The sequence below is a fragment of the Halichoerus grypus genome, chromosome 3 (assembly GCF_964656455.1).
Source record: "Halichoerus grypus chromosome 3, mHalGry1.hap1.1, whole genome shotgun sequence".
In the NCBI taxonomy this organism is placed as follows: domain Eukaryota; kingdom Metazoa; phylum Chordata; class Mammalia; order Carnivora; family Phocidae; genus Halichoerus; species Halichoerus grypus.
This window is the reverse complement of record NC_135714.1, coordinates 117,181,464-117,203,449: the sequence shown is the minus strand read 5'-3', so window position 1 is coordinate 117,203,449 and position 21,986 is coordinate 117,181,464. Positions and strand designations below refer to the sequence as shown.

At 36.5% G+C, this 21,986-nt stretch overlaps 1 long non-coding RNA gene across 1 annotated transcript in view; it reads right to left on the bottom strand.

Annotated features, from left to right (window-relative positions):
- LOC118541259 (uncharacterized) overlaps positions 1 to 21,986 on the bottom strand; it is a 38,860-nt gene that overhangs the window by 3,791 nt on the left and 13,083 nt on the right. The window lies entirely within an intron of this gene.

Below are 21,986 nucleotides of genomic sequence, written 5' to 3'. Positions count from 1 at the left end.
GTTACAAGCCATTGAACATCAAAAGGAAGGAATACTTGATTGCATAAAAGGAGAAGGTGTGGGAAAATATTAAGGAATAAAAATTTCAGATTTATAATCAGGAAAACTGAAACCTCTAGACCTGCTGGTTCACCGTTACCAGTGATAAAGCCATTGCACAGCTGCTGTGAGAATGGGGTCGTAGCTCCCTGCTGCTGCCTCATCCACCTTACCACCCCCAGTCCCTATACCCTGGCCAATGGCTAACTAAAATGCTTTAACTGAATTGATATATAACTTTATTCAGAAGTAATGGTTTCCTCATTACTCTGTAAATACTTTAGCTCATTGTGGCTTAGGTATCAGTAAGATACAAGCAGAGTCCCTAGATTTCTCAAACTCTGTTTTTTTTTTTTTTTAATAAATGTGATTTAAATCATCTGAAAGATGTAAAGGATTAATGGATTAATTAGCCTAAGTATAATCTAAAGAATAGATTTCCCAACTAAGAATTATGAGAACCTAATGAAAAAGCAAGAAAGATGCTTATATAACAAAATTTCCTTCTGTCCTTCCTTTGTTAGAAGCATTTACATATACAAGGGCCTCATTTCCACTTTTAACAAATTTCTTGCTATAGATATGTGTGTGTTGACTATTTATGTTGAATATATATATTACATATAGGCAATATTTACATGCAACAATATATATTACATATATATTGTTGCATATACATATATATACATATATATTACATATATATATTACATATATATTGTTGCATATTATATATAATATATATTGTTGTGTACGTTTATTGTGTGTGTGTGTGTGTGTGTGAGGGTATTCTTGCCAGCAGCTCTTACCTAATAATTAAGTAAGCAGTCTTGTCTGACCTTCTGAATGTAGAGGTGGGCATGGTACATTTGGAAGAAAATAAAGAATGCTAACCAGGTTCCTACAGAGATTCCAAGTCTTTTGAGAGCAGCTTTATTATATTTATAAACTATTTTTATTCCTATAATTAAGATTTATAACTAAGATATTTAAGTATAGAGAACACTTCTGTTGGTTAAGTTTAAGCACTATAAAAAATTATTCAAGTTGTGAATGAACCACCACTGAGAGTGTACTTGAACTGCATTCCATCACTGTAGCAGCGATCTCTTGCCCCACTCATGTTACATCACAACCACTGAACTTCAGTGACATATGACAATATATCAATAAATACCTGTGCTCATCGTTGTATTGGCTACCTGGGATTGGAGGGTCTCACTCCTGTCTTTAGTCAGCTGCTCATCAGCTACACCTTGGCTTTTTTCATCTTGGCTGAGTCTTCTGTCATGTCTAAGCCTTAACTGGTACAACAAAAGGGGCCTACTGGGCTCTGCTCCTTGTTCCAGTAATGAAGGCAAGGATCAAGAAAAAGGAAATGGAAGTGCCCATCTCTGATCAAATTGAATGTGTACCTATTCTACTAGCTAAAGCAATCAGGTGCCCAAACCCAGAGTCTGTGTGGAAGGGCATCACCAAACAATGCAGTCAACCTCCTACAACAGGCAATAGTTCAGCTTGAATTCTTTTTTTTTTTTTTAAGATTTTATTTATTTATTTGACAGAGAGAGAGAGACAGAGAGAGAGCACAAGCAAGGGAGCAGCAGAAGGAGAGGGAGAAGCAGGCTCCCTGCTGAGCAGGGAGCCCGATGTGGGGCTCCATCCCAGGACCCCGGGATCATGACCCGAGCTGAAGGCAGATGCTTAATGACTGAGCCACCCAGGTGCCCCGGCTCAGCTTGAATTCTTACCTACATTTTCCCTCACCACTGCTTTCACTTTCATGGTTAATGGTGAGCTTACAAGAAACAGAGAAATTTTCCGGGATTTGAAGGAAGAGATATGGCCAAATATTAAATCCATAGTCTGGGAATATGACATTATCACAGGATCTTTCACTTCTTAGGAGGCAAGTTCCCCAGTACAATATTTCTAGGAAGGGTGCAAATTTTTACCAAGGCTCAGAAAAAATCATGATGTGGATAAATTTCTTTCAGTTCAATTCAATTCAGTTCAATTCAATTCAATTCATTCAAAGTGTGTAAGTCATCTACTATTTACCAGGTATAAGTACATATTTGCTAGACACTTGCTATTAAACTACAAGGACTATGTCAAAAATCGGTGCTCCTCAGAAATTACAGTATATTTAAATCACCTGAAGGTTTTGTTAAAATTCATATTCTGATTCACTAAGCCTCTGGTAGGCACAAAATTCTTCATTTCTAAATAACTCCTTGGTGGGGCACCTGGATGGCTGTTGGTTAAGCATCCAACTCTCAATTTCAGCTCATGTCATAATCTCAGGGTCATGAGATGGAACCCTACATGGGTTCCACTCAGGGCATTATAGCCTGCTTAGGATTCCCTCTCTGTCCCTCTCCCTCTGCCCCCCACTCCATGCATGTTCTTTCTCTCCCTCTAAAATAAATAAATAAATAAATAAATACTCACTCACTCACTCACTCACTCACCCACTCTTTGGCAATCCTAATATTTCTGGTCTATGGAATACCATTTTGAGTAGCTAAGGTCATAGTTTACACCTTTAAGAAACAGAACCTAATGTGAATAATGAGAGTGATGTATGCAAACAGATAAAATACTCTGTGAAAATGCAATATACAAGTATGTATAGAGAAATAGAACTGAAGGGTAGTTATTGACTTTGTTGGCACTGGAACTATCAGTACATGGAGATACCTAATACCATAACATACTGAGGAAAGTACAGGCATTTCTATATCACCAAAGTATGATGATGACAAGTCAGGGAAGTTATTGCAATTAAAGCTGTGCCATATCATGAATGTAGTTGTTAGGAGCCATCTATTCAGCTACAATGTAAGGGAAGCCATTAACTTGATTAGATATGCTCTCTAGCACTGCCCCCCTTGTGACCATGTGTAAGATAGGGAAAATGTAGGCATTGAGACTGCTCTAGAGATAATTTCAATAGTACAGGTACTCTATGTTGACAGCCTAAATTAATATCATGACAGGTAGGATGATGATAATATATTCAAGACAAGTTTAAAAGACAGGAGTGAAAAAAAAAAGACAGGGGTGAAGCAAATTCATGTAGGTTATTTGAGTAAAGAAAAGTAGATGGGAAAGATATATCAACCCCTTCAGTTAGTTATTGCTCTCAATACAAGAGAAAACACAGGTGAAGACTGTTATTTCTCAAAGGAGAGGAACATATGGGGAGGAAATAATATAAACTATTTTCTGGTCAAAAAGAATTGTTATACAAGGAAGTGGATGCTTCATCGCAGAAAAGAAAATAAATTAGCACTTATTAGCAAAATCTAATTCTCAATGTCTTTAGTCTTCTTTCCAATAGCCTTTTGTCCTCTTTTAGAGTATTTAAAGTATGTTAGCAGGTGGTCCATTTTGCAGGTTTTTCCTCAAATGTTTACCTATCAGTGCATATTTAGAGTTGCCGGTTGTTACCTACCTATAGTCAATATTAGGTACTTGTCATTCCACATGAATTTGTTCTGGGAAATGTTCCACCCACTTGATAAACCTGTCAATCACATTGCCCACATTACCGACATGAGGCCCAGAACCTTTTGCTGAGCCAGACAGAATTGTCCCTGGGTTGCTGGTACTATCAGAAAACACCCACTATGTTCTCTAGGATCACAAATCATAAAGAGAATGTGAGCCTAAAGCCACAACTACAGTTTTTAAGGAAGCCTAACCATAGGAAAGAGAAGAATGGAAAGACCTGCAGTCCTAATGGCATCCTTTGTGTTTCTGGATCCAGCCCTGCTGAAAGCCATGTTTATCCTAGAGTGTAGCTGCATAATCCAGTAACTTTCTTCTATAGTGTTTAGTCTATTTTGAGGTTGTTTTTTTCAATGAATTGAAAACACAATGAATTGTGTTTTTTAGAGGAGATCACATTATCTAAAGTTCCTTTGTAGAACACTTTCATGGTAATTGTTATTCTCTGCTGGAAACAGAAATATTAAATTTACACATCCTGCCCACTTTTAAATCACGCTGAGTACTTTAAACATAAACTGTTAATGTGTTGACATATGCAGACCAAATTTTTTGTATTTAAACAGCATATGTATATTACTACCTCTAAAGGCCAAAGATATAGCATAGTCTTAGATAAGTGAAAACAAACTCCATAAGAGGCAAGTAATTCAAATGACTTGGCAGGAACATTGTTCTTCAGTAAATGACAACTTCTTTGAAGAGCCAGTTACTGGTGGTCTGCATAATGAATGCAGAGTTAAAGGCCTATTTTTGCCTGAAACAGTAGAGAATGTATTAGGTAATTTCCTATCAGAAATTTATATAAATGTTTGCCAACTAATATTAAAAATAGTTATTTTCCAGATAAGAATTATTTAAAAACAGACAGAATATCTTGCCTAGGTATACGTAGTACTTTATGTTTGGAATTCATTCATCTAAATATTATGATGAAACAAATTCATTTTAAATAATCACTAAGTAGATATTTCTACATACTCTGTTATTATATGTTCAGGCAGAGATAATCACTTACTCATCTCATCAAAGTGAAATAATTCTTAGATAATAATAATATGTTTGTTGCTCTATTACTCTCAATTTCTCCCATTAGAATCTTGTAAGCAAATTTTAGTGATGCCTGGATAGTCATTTTACTGCTATTTTATGATTCTCAGTATAGCCGTTTATGCATGCACCCACCAATTTATTCCATAAATTACTGAGCCCTCATTGTGGGCATGGCATTGTGCCAGGCATTCTGGAGCAAAGAAAGCTGAATAATTTAGTTTCAATTCTCAGGGAGCTTACAAACAATGAAGGCAGAAGAGTTACATGCAAAATATCTATAACATAAAATAATAAGATTGTAAAGACAAATGGATCATTGCAACCATGTGAGATCAAGTAAGCTTTGAAGAATGTGGCATTTGAACTTTACTTTGACATATATATGTATATATATATATATATTATCTCAACAGAGAGGGAATGTGGAAGGACAAATCTAATGTAAAAGATACCATAAGCAGGGGCGCTTGGGTAGCTCAGTCATTAAGCGTCTGCCTTCGGCTCAGGTCATGATCCCAGAGTAAGTGTCTGCCTTCAGCTCAGGTCATGATCCCAGAGTCCTGGGATCAAGCCCCACATCAGGCTCCCTGCTCTGCAGGAAGCCTGCTTCTCCCTCTCCCACTCCCCTTGCTGTGTTCCCTCTCTTGCTGTGTCTCTCTTTGTCAAATAAATAAATAAAACCTTAAAAAAAATGATACGATAAGCAAATGCATGAAAGCTAAAAGTACAGAGCATTTTTAGAAAAATAAATAGACTAATAGGTAGTTGTATAAAGAGGGAAAAACAGGAGACAACACTAAAATAGTACACCATAAGCAGGTAATAGTAAATTTTGATTGCCAATCAGTCTATGGACACTCACTTTTCACTGAAAAAGAGAAAAGCTATTAAAAACATTTGAAAAAAGCACACTAAAGGTCAAGCTATGGTTTTTTGAGATTAGGGCATAAGATGGATTATGTGGCTTGATCTTAGAGTCAGGGAGAATAGTCTCTTTAAAAAGTCTTAGCAAGAGAAATGGGAGTTGAATTAGAGTAGTTACACTGGAAATGTAAAGAAGACAGATGAGAAAAATATTGTGGAAATCAAATCAATATGTTTTGAAGACTGGATAGAAATTGGAGAGGCAAAGGCAGGAGAGAAAAAAGTCAATGATAGGTTTGGTATTACAATCCTAGGTGCCTAGGAATTGTAAAATAATTAGTAAAAATACAGATTTAAGTAGAGCTATATCAGGATATAACAAGACATAAGTGAAAACCAGTGTTAAGTTTTTTGGCTAGAAGATTTGATTTGAGAAGTATAAGCCACCACTGTAGCAGACTGCAGTCCTGGTTGGTTATCACAGTTATCAAAGGAGGTCAAAACCAACTCAAACAAAACTACAACAAGAAGTTGCTAGGCTCTAGCCTAAGGAATTCTGATTTCGTAGGTTTAGGTGGCACCATGGGATTCTGTATTTTTTAAAAACTATTCTGAAAAACAATCAGGTTTGGAAATTACAGATCTATATAATATGGTGTATGCATGAAATGCTGAAATAATAATTCCTTCTCTTCCTGGGAGAAGGTAATGCAGAAAATGTGACATATTTATTTCAGCTTAAATGCAATCAGAAAGTAACTGCTCCAAAAAGAGATCTAAAAAGTTTTTCCCTATGACAGCAAAACACTCAGAGTCTTGGTTATTGCAGATAGTGAACATAAACAAATGGCTCATGTTAGAGAGGCAGAGCTGCAGAGGACTATGCAGGTGTTTTACCTATAATTATCATAGAAAAACAACATCTTGCAGGGCATTTTAGAGGGAATAGAAGACTTCTTCCAAAACTGACTAATAATTACTTTGTACTTCAAAACTATAAAGAAAGACATAAAGGGGCCATAAGTAAACTTCAGAAAACACAGGAAAAGAAAAGGAAGTAAGGAAGTAAAAAGATTAAGCAAATGATAATTATTCATATAAAACAAATTAAAATGAAAAGAATTGTTACCCAAAGGGTCAAAGCTATAGATAACTGAAAGGGTAGGACTGAGCAGGTGTCCTGGGGTTTGTGTTTTTAATGGGTTTAGAATTACCAATTAAAAAATATAAATTCAGTTATCTTTAAGAAATCAAGTAGATTGAAATAGAGTGACTAAATGTTAGGTACTTTATAAGATATTTGTTAAATACATACAGACCAAAACCAATATTCTAGCAGCTGAAAAAGTGAATGGGGCCAAGAAATAAGAAAGGTCTCAAGTACACAACCTAACCTTATACCTAAAGGAGCTGGAGAAAGAACAGCAAATAAAGCCTAAACCCAGCAGGAGAAGAGAAATAATAAAGATCAGAGCAGAAGTCAATGAAATAGAAACTAAAAGAACAGTAGAACAGATCAACAAAACTAGGAGCTGGTTCTTTGAAAGAATTAACAAGATTGATAAACCCCTGGCCAGACTTATCAAAAAGAAGAGAGAAATGACCCAAATCAACAAAACCATGAATGAAAGAGGAGAGACTACAATCAACACCAAAGAAATACAAACAATTATAAGAACATATTATGAGCAACTCTATGCCAGCAAATTAGATAACCTGGAAGAAATAGATGCATTCCTAGAGATGTATCAACTACCAAAACCGAACCAGGAAGAAATAGAAAACCTGAAAAGACCTATAACCACTAAGGAAATTGAAGCAGTCATCAAAAATCTCCCAAAACACAAAAGCCCAGGGCCAGATGGCTTCCCAGGGGAATTCTACCAAACATTTAAAGAAGAATTAATACCTATTCTTCTGAAACTGTTCCAAAAAATAGAAATGGAAGGAAAACTTCCAAACTCGTTTTATGAGGCCACCACTACCTTGATCCCAAAACCAGACAAAGACCCCATCAAAAAGGAGAACTACAGACCAATATCCCTGATGAACATGGATGCAAAAATTCTCACCAAAATACTAGCCAATAGGATCCAACAGTACATTAAAAGGATTATTCACCACAACCAAGTGGGATTTATCCCTGGGTTGCAAGGTTGGTTCAACATCCGCAAATCAATCAACATGATAATATACATTAACAAAAGAAATAACAAGAATCATATGATCCTCTCAATAGATGCAGAAAAAGCATTTGACAAAGTACAGCATCCTCTCTTGGTCAAAACTCTTCAGAGTATAGGGATAAGGGTACATACCTCAATATCATAAAAGCCATCTATGAAAAACCTACAGCGAATATCATTCTTAATGGGGAAAAACTGAGAGCTTTCCCCCTAAGGTCAGGAACGCGACAGGGATGTCCACTATCCCCACTGCTATTCAACATAGTATTAGAAGTCCTAGCCACAGCAATCAGACAACAAAAAGAAATAAAAGGCATCCAAATCGGCAAAGAAGAAGTCAAACTCTCACTCTTTGCAGATGATATGATACTTTATGTGGAAAACCCAAAAGACTCCACCCCAAAACTGCTAGAACTCATACAGGAATTCAGTCAAGTGGCAGGATATAAAATCAATGCACAGAAATCAGTGGCATTCCTATACACCAACGACAAGACAGAAGAAAGGGAAATTAAGGAGTTGATCCCATTTACAATTGCACCCAAAACCATAAGATACCTAGGAATAATCTAACCAAAGAGGCAAAGGATCTGTACTCAGAAAACTATAAAATACTCATGAAAGAAATTGAGGCAGACACAAAGAAATGGAAAAACGTTCCATGCTCATGGATTGGAAGAACAAATATTGTGAAGATGTCAATGCTACCTAGAGCAATCTACACATTCAATGTAATCCCCATCAAAATACCATCCACTTTTTTCAAAGAAATGGAACAAATCATCCTAAAATTTGTATGGAACCAGAAAAGACCCCGAATAGCCAGAGGAATGTTGAAAAAGAAAAGCAAAGCTGGAGGCATCACAATTCCGGACTTCCAGCTCTATTACAAAGCTGTCATCATCAAGACAGTATGGTACTGGCAAAAAAACAGACACATAGATCAATGGAACAGAATAGAGATCCCAGAAATGGACCCTCAACTCTATGGTCAACTAATCTTCGACAAAGCAGGAAAGAATGTCCAATGGAAAAAAGACAGTCTCTTCAACAAAAGGTGTTGGGAAAATTGGACAGCTACATGCAGAAGAATGAAACTGGACCATTTCCTTACAGCACACACAAAAATAGACTCAAAATGGTTGAAAGACCTAAATGTGAGACAGGAGTCCATCCAAATCCTAAAGGAGAACACAGGCAGCAACCTCTTTGACCTCAGCCACAGCAACTTCTTCCTAGAAACATTGCCAAAGGCAAGGGAAGCAAGGGCAAAAATGAACTATTGGGACTTCATCAAGATAAAAAGCTTTTGCACAGCAAAAGAAACAGTCAACAAAACCAAGAGACAACCGACAGAATGGGAGAAGATATTTGCAAATGACATATCAGATAAAGGGATAGTATCCAAAATCTATAAAGAACTTATCAAACTCAACACCCAAAGAACAAAAAATCCAGTCAAGAAATGGGCAGAAGACATGAACAGACATTTTTCCAAAGAAGACATCCAAAAGGCCAACAGACACATGAAAAAGTGCTCAACATCGCTCGGTACCAGGGAAATCCAAATCAAAACCACAATGAGATATCACCTCACACCAGTCAGAATGGCTAAAATTAACAAGTCAGGAAATGACAGATGTTGGCGCGGATGCAGAAAAAGGGGAACCCTCCTACTCTGTTGGTGGGAATGCAGGCGGGCACAGCCACTCTGGAAAACAGTATGGAGGTTCCTCAAAAAGTTGAAAATAGAGCTACCATATGATCCAGCAATTGCAATACTGGGTATCTACCCCAAATATACAAATGTAGGGATCCGAAGTGGTATGTGTACCCCAGTGTTTATAGCAGCAATGTCCACAATAGATAAACTATGTAAGGAGCCAAGAAGTCCATTGACAGATGAATGGATAAAGAAGAGGTGGTATATATATACAATGGAATATTATGCAGCCATCAAAAGGAATGAGATCTTGCCATTTGCAACGACGTGGATGGAACTGGAGGGTATTATGCTGAGCAAAATAAGTCAAAAAGAGAAAGACATGTATCATATGACCTCACTGATATGAGGAATTCTTAATCTCAGGAAACAAACTGAGGGTTGCTGGAGTGGGGGGTGGGGTGGGAGGGATGGCATAACTGGGTGATAGACACTGGGGAGGGTATGTGCTCTGGTAAGCGCTGTGAATTGTGCAAGACTGCTGAATCTCAGATCTGTACCTCTGAAACAAATAATGCAATATATGTTAAGAAAAAAAAAAGAAGATAGCAGGAGGGGAAGAATGAAGGGGGGGAAATCGGAGGGGGAGACGAACCATGAGAGACGATGGACTCTGAAAAACAAACTGAGGGTTCTAGAGGGGAGGGGGGTGGGAGGATGGGTCAGCCTGGTGATGGGTATTGAGGAGGGCACGTTCTGCATGGAGCACTGGGTGTTATGCACAAACAATGAATCATGGAACACTCCATCAAAAACTAATGATGTAATGTATGCTGATTAACATAACAATAAAAAAATTAAAAAAAAGTGAATGGGTCATAAGAAAGTGAGGATTATGAGTACATACTATTGTATTAAGTTTATCATTGATTATTTAAAAGGGTTAGTTTACTTGGGAGAAATTTTTAGTTTTTAAGATATTTAATATTCTGCTAGGAAGAATATAACATACCAATCAAGAGAAAGAAAAATTTTAATGATCCTACAAAGGTCCAAAATAGAGATTCTTCACTTTCAGTAATGGTGATTTGAAAATTCAGGTCAATCTTTCTCATTAGGCAAGCAAAATACTTAAAAATATTTACTTTTTTTGTTTCTTCAAAGCATCAGAGATCAATAAACCAATGAAGAATTGTCTGATGAAAATCATAGAGAGGAAATAATCAAGAGATATTAGCTAGAGCCACTTATCTGGGGCTGCTTTTCACTTGAGGTGTTAGCTGATACCAGAAAAAACAGACAAGAGGCTGAAAGCCTAAGTGGTAATTTGAAAGCATCTCCAGTCTAATGTGACCAAGGTTAAAGATCGGGGCATACAAAGGGGGTGAAGAGAAAAGACTGGTGTTCATATTCTTTATATTTTGGTTTGAGATAGTTAGAGGCCTCACCCTGAAATTGGAGAAAGATATATACTTAGGATTGGAATTTGGGAGCCCAAGGTTATGCATGCTCTCATTTTTTTCTGAAAATGCCAAACAGATTCCCAAAATGATTGTATCAATATATACTTCCTTCAACATTGTGTAACAGTGTTGAAGGAAGATGATCCAGGATTACTACTTCCCTGGAGGAAGATGGGATTATGATAGGCCTAAAATACTTTAACAAACTTTCATGTAGAAATCATGGCACACTATATAAAACAACCAGGCATGTGAACAGGGAAGTCAATAGGAGGAGAAGCAAGAAAAACAATAGAAATTCAAAACAGACCTAAAGGGGCCTGATATTAGAGTTTTCAATCAGACTTTTAAATAATCAAGCTTTTATTCTTCAAGGGCAAAAAATAAAATAAGATAAAGAATTTATCAAAGAACTGGAAATTACAAAAAGAAATTACAAGGAAGATTAATAAAATAAGAACTGTTTGAAACAAAAATAAAATAATATATTAAAATGCAACGCTTCCATTTAACAGCACACAAGAAACAGCTGAAGTAAGAATTAGTGAACTGGAAGTTAGATCAGAAGAAGATATTCAGAATAAGCACAGAGAGAAAAAATAATGAATAATATAGAAGAGAGAACAAAAAGACTTAGAGGATACAGTGAAGTGGGATAATTGGTATATACCTTGAAGCAGAGGAGAGATAGAATGAGGCAGAATCAATATCTGAAAAGATAATGGCTCAGAATTTCCTATAGTGAAGAAAGACACAGAATCACAATAGGACAAATAAAAAAAAACTATACATATCCATTATAGTAACACTGGTGAAAGTCAAAGACAAAGAGATACATTTTAAAAGCAGGCAAATGAAAAAATGTATTATTCATCAAGCAGGAATAATTAGACTAATACTTGGTTTTTCAATATGAACAGTGCAAGCCAGAAATCAATGGGATGATTGATTTATAACAAAAAATAGCAATGAAAAAGCAGTAAGGAAAGATGCTATTTTTATCAAATAGTAGTGGATCAGTTCACTATCCATTTGGAAAAAAATGAAACTTGACCTCCACCTCATACCACATACAAAAGTCAATTCCAGGCATTCTGTAGATCAACATAAAAAAGGCAAAGCAATATGTTCCTGGAAGATAACATAGGACTATATCATCATGAAGTTATGGCTGAGAAAGTTTTCTGAAATAAAATATAAAAAACACTAAACATAAAGAAAATGATTAATGAATTGAACCATATGAAATTTAAGGACTTTTCATCAGAAGGCATTATTAAGAGAGTAAAAAATGAAGAAAATTAAGGTAGTGGAAAAAGATATCTGTAGTTCATGTTTAAATAAAAATGCAAAAATTTTAATAAGTCAAATGAAAAATTTCATATCCAAAATGCATAGATAACTCCTACAAACCAATAAAAAAGGGTGAATCCATCAAAAAATGGACAAATAAACTTAACATTTATTTTAAGAAAAGAGAATGTCCAACTGATCACAAAGTTCATAACAATATGCTTAACCTCATCTGGTAAATGAAAATTAAAATCACAAATAGATACCACTACATACCAATAAGAATAGCTAAAATGAGTAAGACTGCTTATACCAAGTGTTGATGAGGATGTGGAGCAGATGAAACTGTTACACAATGTTGAAGGAAGTATATATTGATACAATCATTTTGGGAATCTGTTTGACATTTTCAGAAAAAGTGAGAGCATGCATAACCTTGGGCCCCCAAATTCCAATCCTAAGTATATATCCAACAGGATGTCATGTGTGCACACGTACGTGTGTGTGTGTGCGTGTGTGTGTGATGTACATGAATAATGAATGCTCATAGAAACATTTTTTATTATAGCCCAAAACTGGAAATAATTTAAATGGACATCAAGAATAGAAAAAATAAATAAAACATGGCACATATTTCATACAATGAAACATCATATGACAACAAAAATAAACTATTGCTATATGTAATAACATGGATAAATCTGACAAATATAAAAGTGAGTAAGAAAAAGTCACACAAAAATAATACATAGAATGATTCTATGTAAACAAAATTCAAAAACTCACAAAACTAGAAATTATCTCTAAAGAGGAAGAAATATTAGTATTTAGGAGACAGCAAGAGAGAGCCTTGTGGATTGCTAATAATACTTATTTCTTGATCTTGCAATTGGTGTTAAATCAATGACCTCTGATGATCTGTGTGTCTATGTTTATTTCAAAAATATTTAGATAGAAACTCCTGGAGAATGCCTGGCACCTATGGCATATTAGGTTAATTGGTGCTTAAAATATATCATATTTCCCTCCTACTACTCTTATTCTAAACCATTCATCTTTATCAAAGTCAGTTAGTAAAACACTAAAATGACCATTAACAGTGAAGAGGAAGTTGCAGGTGGGGTAAAGATATTTGCAACACATATAACTAACAAAATGGCCAATCCAGAATATCTAAGAAACTCCTAACAAGAAATTAGAAAAAAAAAGACAACTCCTTAGGAGACTCTCCAAATGCCCAATAAATAAAAAGTTTTCAACCTGAATGAAAACCAAGGATATGCAGTTTTAAACCACAATGTAATACCACTAGACAACCAGAATGCTAAATTTTAAAGAGATTAACAATGTCAGTGGTAAGATGGGGGTCAACAGGAATACTAATACCCAGCTGGTAGGAATGAGAACTGTTACAACCACTTTGGAAAAGTATTTTTTATTATCTACTGAAGTTGAAGATAGGCCTGGCCATTTCATTCCTAGGTTTATACCCAACAGGAACGCACATACCAGCAGATACGCACGAGCATGTAATTCTACCATTGGTTTTTGGCATCACCCACGGATTACTATAAAGAAATGAAGTGAAAGAAAATTAATTACAACTACTTGCAACCAAATGGATATGTCAATAGAGAAGGTGCTAAGAAAAAAATGTTTTATAGTTCATTTCTGTAAAGGATAACGATATTGGAGCACCTGGGTGATGCAGTTGGTTGGGCATCTGACTCTTGGTTTTCAGCTCAGGTCATGATCTTGGGGTCCTGGGATTAAGCCCCACATTGAGGCATGGAGTCTGCTTAAGATTCTCTCTCCCTGTCCCTCTGCCCCTCCCGCTAGTGCTGTCTCTCTCTCTCTCTAAAATAAATAAATAAATAAATCTTAAAAACAAAACCAAAACAAAACTATTAACAAACATACAAACAAACAAGGGAATGATTCCTGTAAAATTCTGGATAGAAGTTTTCCAGTGTGGAGTAGTGGGAGAGTCTGATGATTAGGGAAAAGAATGACAGGTCTTGACAAACCTTTGTTCCAGCTCTCTCCTGCCCATGTGGTGCTGTGGTTATGGATTGTATGTGAGAGAATGAATCAGCTCCCCCCCTGGTGTCATTAGGGAGCTTGTTCCAAGTCTTGTAGTTGCAGCTTTATGACATGGCAAGGCAGTGGCAGAATGCCTCACGTCAATGTCCATTTTGGGGAAGACCAGCCTCTGCCTGGCATGATTGCAGCTTTTGGGGACCAGGAATGATTGCCTTAAGCACTAGGCCAAAGGAGATTTGCACAGAGATTTATAGGAGGCCAACATGTTTTATGACCAGTCTGACAGAATATAGGTTGTCAAGGTCATTCTCGCTGTAGGCTATTTCTGATTCAAACCTGTGAGTTTTCCAATATACTATATTGGAGAAATGAAGAAATCAGGTTTAGGGATTAGAAAGGCAAGTAGGGAAGTATGGTTAGTGTTTTGGTGTGGATATTAGCTGTAATTAGCTTTATTTGCCAAGCAGCATCTCTCTGCCCCACTTTTTTTTTTTTTTCTTCCTTTTTCAGACCTTCTTTTAACTTCAGAAGGCACTTTTCCTCATTCTCATCCTATGTGCTTCACCGGGACTGATACTTTTCCCCAACTTCAAGGATAGGGTAGTGGGCCAGTCAGAATCTTGATAAAGAACCCCTCACTATTCCCTAAATTGCAAGCTACAATTCTGATCACAGTTCCAATATTTGTGGGGAGTTGCGGGGGGGGAGGGAGTGTTTCCCCACCCCACCAAGCAATTCCCTGCAACACCAGCTGGATATCCTACAATTTAACTCAATTCTGATGCTATCTACCTAGTGATAGCCTCAGATCCCACAGGTCAAGAGTTCAGGCCTACAAAGACTGCCTGGTAACCCCTCCAGACACCAATCATGAGTCTGGATTATGACCTGTTTTTCTGATCAACTGGCTACAAATCAGAGATTCCAACAACCTCCTCCTTGGGTTCAACTAATTAACAGTGCCTCACCAAATTCAAAGAAACATTTAACTTACTAGATTACCAGTTTATTATAAAAAAAGATGTAACTCAGAAATAGCCAGATGGAAGAGATGCATAAGGAAAGGTATGAGGAAAAAGTATAGAACTTCCATGATCTCTCAGAGCCTACAATTCTCCCCAAGTCTCCACATGGTCACCAACCAGGAAATTATCCAAACCCCATCCTTTTGTGGTTTTATGGAGGCTTCATTGCATAAACATGATTGATTAAATTATTGACTCTGGATAATTGAACTCAACCTCCAGCCCCTCTTCCCTCCCCAGAAGTGACAGGGTAGGACTGAAATTTCCAACACTCAAATCCCATAGTTGGTTCTCCTAACATATAGCCCCCATCCTTAGGTGCTTTCCAAAAATCACCTCATTAACATAATAAAAGACATCTTTGTTGCTCTTGCTCTCCTCACTTACAAAATTCCAAGGTTTTTAGGAGCTCTGTGCCCGGAATAGTGAACAAAGACCAAATGTATATTTCTTATTATAAATCACAATATCACACAAGCCACAAAAAATATGTAGGTTTGGAGCTTCTGGGAGTCATCCTCCTCACCAACATATTAAGAACATCTGTCTGAGAATTACTGCAACACAGAAGAAAAGTGGAGCCAAGAAATGGAGAGATGTGTTCCTGATAGTATGGTTTGATCACCTGGATCCAGCTTTGCCTAAAGCTAGTGTACCCATAGGCTTTTCTGTTATATAAGCCAATAAACGACCTTTTATGCTGAATCTAGTTGGAGTTGGATTTGGGTCACTTGCAGCCCCAAGAGCCTGACTAATGTACAGAGGAAAGAATCCAATGGTGTTTAAGGGAGTATCATGTAATAGGTTGATCATATTGAGTTATATAGGGAGATTGAGATTTATAGAGAAAGGTCATTATAGAGGTGAAAAGCAGTGAGAGCAGGAGTGGTGGGCTGGATAAAATGTGTGAGAGAGGTTGTGGGGTACTACACTGTAGTGGGAGTGAGGAAATTTCACTTAAGTCTAAGTGTCCATTATGGCTGTGATTCTTTGGGACAGGCTGAATGTGAATGGAGGAGAAACTACTGTAGAGAGGAAGCCACAGAACTATGTGGCTCAGCCTTTTTGAAAAAGTATAGACTTACTTTTTCTACTCCTCTTTGCTCATTCAGTACTGCCATCACTACAATATCTTTGACTCGAACAAGGCGCCAAAACTATTTTTTGCCTTTGTTGCTAATTACATTTTTGTTGCTAAGTTCTTTTAATATCCTCTGTTCTTATCTACTATTGCTGTATCATTTGAAACATTTAACTCTCCAGGCTTTTAAAAATCTCTCTCCTCTTAGTTTCCCTGGTCCTGTCTGTTCTTATTTTCCACTGACCTACCCAATCTTTCTCAAACTTCTTCCCAACTTTCTCATCTGAAGTCCATTCTAAATATTAGTGAGCTCTGTTATTTGATGTGTGGCCCTTCTTTTTTCTTTTTCTTTTTTTTTAAGATATTTATTTATTTATTTATTATTTTAAAAGATTATTTATTTATTTATTTGACACAGAGAGAGAGAGAGAGAGAGAGAGCTAGAGAGGGAACACAAGCAGGGGTAGTGGGAGAGAGAGAAGCAGCCTTCCCGCCGAGCAGGGAGCCCGGTGTGGGGCTCGATGTGGGGCTTGATCCCAGGACCCTGGGATCATGACCTGAGCCGAAGGCAGACGCTTAATGACTGAGCCACCCAGGCTCCCCTTTATTTATTTATTTGACAGAGAGAGAGAGCACACAAGCAGGAGGAGCAGGAGAGGGAGAAGCAGCTCCCCAATGAGCAGGGAGCCAATGCAGGGCTTGATCCCAGGACCCCAGGAACATGACCTGAGCTGAAGGTAGACGCTTAACTGACTGAGTCACCCAGGCGCTCCTCTTTTTTCTTTTTATTGTATGCAATCTTTCTGAGATATCTCACCATTTCTAATGATTTCAACTATCCTCCAGAAGCTGTAGATGCCAAGATACCTACCTTCCTTCCAGGCCTTTCTTTAAATGCTGTTTCTATATAGGGACTACCTCTCTACATCGCTACCTGAATGTCCCATAGTTACCTCAACATATGATCATCCTAACCTGTACTTCTCACCAATCTTTTTGGTGTTTGTCACGTATGTCTCCTCCTTGTTCTCCTGCTCTGGTAGAGCTGTCTGGCATTTAGAATTTCATATGTAAATGACTAAGTATTTCCTCAGTAACTGGTGTATTTTCCAGGATGATCTTATTACTTCATAGAGTTTAGATACTTTACTAATTGAAAATTTTCCATGTCATGTGGTAATCTGGAGAATAAAATCTTACCTTCTCAACTGGTCTTTTAATGCTCTGATTCCTGTTTAATTTGCTGGTTTTATAGCATCCTATTTGCAGTTCCCAGAGCTGCTCATGTTCTCTCATCTTTGTGTCATTTGCCCTTTGCTATCGACCTCTGTGGTGTTTACTTATCACCACTTTGACATAAGCCCATTTCAGTGGTCACTTTCAGGAGATTTAGGAAGGTCCTGCATCCAGGGTGGGTAGGGTTTCCCATCCCATGTACATCTTCATATGATGTGAGTACTCATTTGTAGTCCACACTGGTCTATACGCCTATCTGTACATTGTATTAGTCTTAAGCGTTTTGAATGCTTGATTTTTCATCCTCAGAGCCCTGGCAAGATGCCTGATACCTATTCAGCACTGAGAAAAAATAAAGGTAGAAGGAAAGAAAGTGGTGAGGGGAAAAAGAAGGGAGAAAAGTAGATAGTATTAAGCACTGTGATGAGAATGTCTGGTTATCTAAAATAGATAACTGGGTAAAATGTGAAGTGTGACCCTAAATTTGCTTTCTTTTAGCAGTAGTGGACACAGCCCCTTGAGTTTGAATCCCATCTTAGAATCTTGCTACTATCTTTCTCTGACACTTACTACCTTGGGCAATTTGCTCAATCCCTCTGTGCCTCAGTTTCCTCATATGTAAAATTGTGGCACTAATAGTGCATAACTTTAGGATAGTTATGAACATTAAGTATGTTTATACCTATAAGGTACTTAGAAGAGTGCTTGGCACATGGGAAATCCTATATGGGTTTAATAAATAAATATAAGAGTTGATGTTGGGGAATTTACCATATAATTGTAAAGTATTTCTCTAAAACTACTCATTTGTTCCATGTGCACGTATATGTACATGGGTGTGTTGAAGAGTCCATAATTAATTACAACACTATTGGCTACAGAGAAATATATTTTAATATAGGAGTATTATATTCTATGGCAGGCAAAATCAACACCTAAGATATTCCACATTAAAAAATGTATCAGTCTTTGGACATATATTTATATTTTGAAGATGGGAAAATACCTGATTCTAAAGATGATTTGACTTTGAGTAATAAATGTCTTTTTCACACAGATTTATGAAGAGAATGCTATTTAATACTGTTCTCTGTATGCCCTTCAAATTCTTTGCCTTGTAGTTTGGAGTGATGTTTTCCTAATCTTCTTTACTACCAACAGAATTGGCTATACATTGGATTATTCATTTTTTACGAATACCATATGATTTCACTCATATGTGGAATTCAAGAAACAAAACAAAGGATGACAGGGAATAAAAGAGAGGCAAACCAAGAAACAGACTCTTAACTATAGAGAACAAACTGATGGTGACTAGAGGGGAAGTGGGTGGGGGGTGTGTGTGAAAGAGGTGATGGGGATTAAGGAGGGCACTTGTGATGAGCACCAAGTGATGTATGGAAGTGCTGAATCACTATATTGTACACCTGAAACTGATAATACATGGTATGTTAACTAAGTAGAATTTAAATAAAAACTTTAAAAAAAAATTAAAAAAAGAACTGGCTATACAACTTCTACATTAAAATATGATATATTTGTACCTTCATTTTGGTTAAACTTAAGTGCAAGTCCAAGAGTTTTAGCAAGTTTTTATAAGCCTGATCTCTCATTTCTATGAAGAATATGTCTCACAGGCTATGCTTTTCAGCTTTGTTTGATGTCATTTCCAGTTATAATTGTTTTATAACAGCTTAGACATGCTTTTAAATGTAGTCCTCAAACTAGGCTGTTAGTGGGTCTAGTACTGCCACAATTACTGAGGAAACTAGAAAGAAGCCTGTACAATTTTCCTATAGGCCTCGGGAAATGACTGCCCTTGATGTTTGAAGCATGTATTTAAATCAAAACAGTGAAAATGGAATAAACTATTCTAAGCATGTTTTTGAACTATCTACCAGTGCAGCTCTATAAATCAGTTGGGGCCCACAGGCAGAGGATACAAAGGGATTTAACTTCAGATATAAAGGAAAACAATCTAAAGACAGGGAAGAATTTTAATTAAATCAAAAATGTGAATCAAAGTATTAACATTGTTCTGGTATGGATTCTCATTGCCATCAGATGCATCATGCTTTAAATAATAATAAAGTACCAAAAATTTAGTAAAATTTTGTGGTACAAGAAATTCTCTCTGCTTACATGCAAGGCTGAATTTTTTTGCCTTTTTTGTTAACAGTATTGTTAACAATATTTGCAATGAGAAATTAAAACTTCAAGTAAAGTGCTTTTTTTTCTTTGAAAAATTCAATAGGTTTAATGGATGTGGATAAAAATAACAAAATGATAGGTAACAATCATATATGAAAAGAAGGAGACTCATTCCTATTGATTATTTTGATAATTTGTCCTGTGCAGGTGCTTTTGGTTTTGATTAGATTATATGGAAAACCTGAGTATGGGTTAAAAATTAATATTACATAGTTAGCTTACTATAATATTCAAGAATATTATTTTTTATTGTTTAATTTTAAAATCTTCACTTTATAAGTATTTTTTTCTTTAGAAAATTAAACTTTTTAAAATATGGAGAAAATATGGATTTATTTAAATAATTGCTAAAATACAGGTTTCCAGGGAAGTTAGTGGAGGAATGATGAGAGAGAGAATGAATGTTGTAAGAAAGTGGAGTGGTGGAGTAAGGAGACAGATAAAAGATACAGGAGAGAAAAGGGAATAAAAATTCCAGGAAAAAAGAAATGAGTTGAAACTGCAGATTATTGGGACGCCTGGTGTCTCAGTCAGTTAAGCGGCTGCCTTCGGCTCAGATCATGATCCTAGGGTCCTGGGATGGAGTCCTGCATCGGGCTCCCTGCTGGGCAGGTAGCCTGCTTCTCCCTCTGCCTGAAGCTCCCTCTGCTTGTGTGCTCTCTCTCTGACAAATAAATAAAATCTTAAAAAAAAAAAAAAAACTGCAGATTATCATGTGAGTGAAAATAGTATTAAAAATGTTCTGTTTTGGTATTATGTTAGATTCCAGGCAATAGTAAATACCTCCTATTACTTTCAGAATTCAGTTTGTGTCCTAGAAATGTTTTAAATTTCAGGTGCCCATTAATTGATATCCAAAGTCCATCACGTTGTCAGGCTCCAATCCTTTCCCTTTTGTATCATGAAAATGGTGGAGATGTTTTTGCCACTAGGTTTGGGAGAAATTCTTTAGTCATGCTTCTGTGTTTCATTAAAATTCATAGCATCTAACCTCAGTTGGGCCTTTTGTTCTGAACAGTGTTCTTTTTATTCAGACAGAAATAAGTCCCTATCCAGTTCTCGTTGTGGGTATTGCAAGATTTTCACTTCTCTGAGGGTCCTAAGGCCATGCTGACCCTCTCACCATTAGAGCGAGTTCAACTTGCTTCCTAATTTACAAATAAAGCCATCCATTATGAACTTATTTCGTGTCACTCCCCATCCCTGTCAAAATTTCTTTGCACATTTTCCATGATTGCTTATCATTTTTCTTTTCAAAGGATGAAATGTTATTCCCCTTTTCCAAATTAACATCTTCCTGTGCTCCCCAGCCATGACTCCTCCAGCCTATTCTGCTGATAATCCATCACACCTGCATTCCCTTGATCTTGTCCCATTGATCATTCCCTCTTCTGTTCTTTCATCTGCTAATTACTCATCTTCTATTTACTGGCTCCCTTTGACTTTTTGTCAAGACCTTCAATCATGGTCAGTTGTGAAATGTACTAAAACACTTTTCTCCAATTCTGTCACCTGATCAAGCTCCCACTCTTTCCTCAAGAGTGCCTAGAAAATTATTTCCATATTTCTATTTCTAACTTACCATTCAGGTAATTGAAATCTCACATCTACACCACCTTGATTTTATCGTTATATCAAAAGTCAGGAATGATTCCCTAATTGTCACACTTAAACTACTGCTTCTAATTTTCCTACTTGATCTTTGCAGTATCAACATTACTGACCAGCATATTACTCTTTAAAATTCTCCCTCAAATACAAAGAAAGTCCTCTCTCTTATTTTTTTTCTTTCCTTCTCTCGTAATTCCTGAGTCTTTCATGGATTCAGCATCTTAACATAGGCATATCCTAGTGGTCTGTTTTCAAATTCATTGAATTCTACTCTTTATTATTTCTTTCCTTCTGCTGGGTTCAGGTTTGTTTTGGTCTCCTCCCCCTCCTCTTCCTTCTTCTTTGTTGCCTTAAGGTAAAAGTTTAGATTATTGATTTGAGACCTTTCTTCTTTTCTAATATAAGCAATTGTAAATTTCTCTCCTAGCATTCTTTTAGCTGTTTTGTTGCTTTAGCATTGCTCCAGTGCTTCCTCTCTAAGTACTGCCTCAAATTTTGGTATATTATTTTCATTTAGTTCATTTTTCTTGAGACTTCCTCTTTGACCCACGAATTATTTAGAAATGTTCCGTTTAATTTACAGGTGTTTGAAGATTTTTCTGTTATCTTTTTGTTATTAGTCTAGATTAATTCTCTTATAGTTAGAGGGCATACATGGTATTATTTCATTTCTTTTCAGTTTGTTGAGGTGTGTTTTATAAC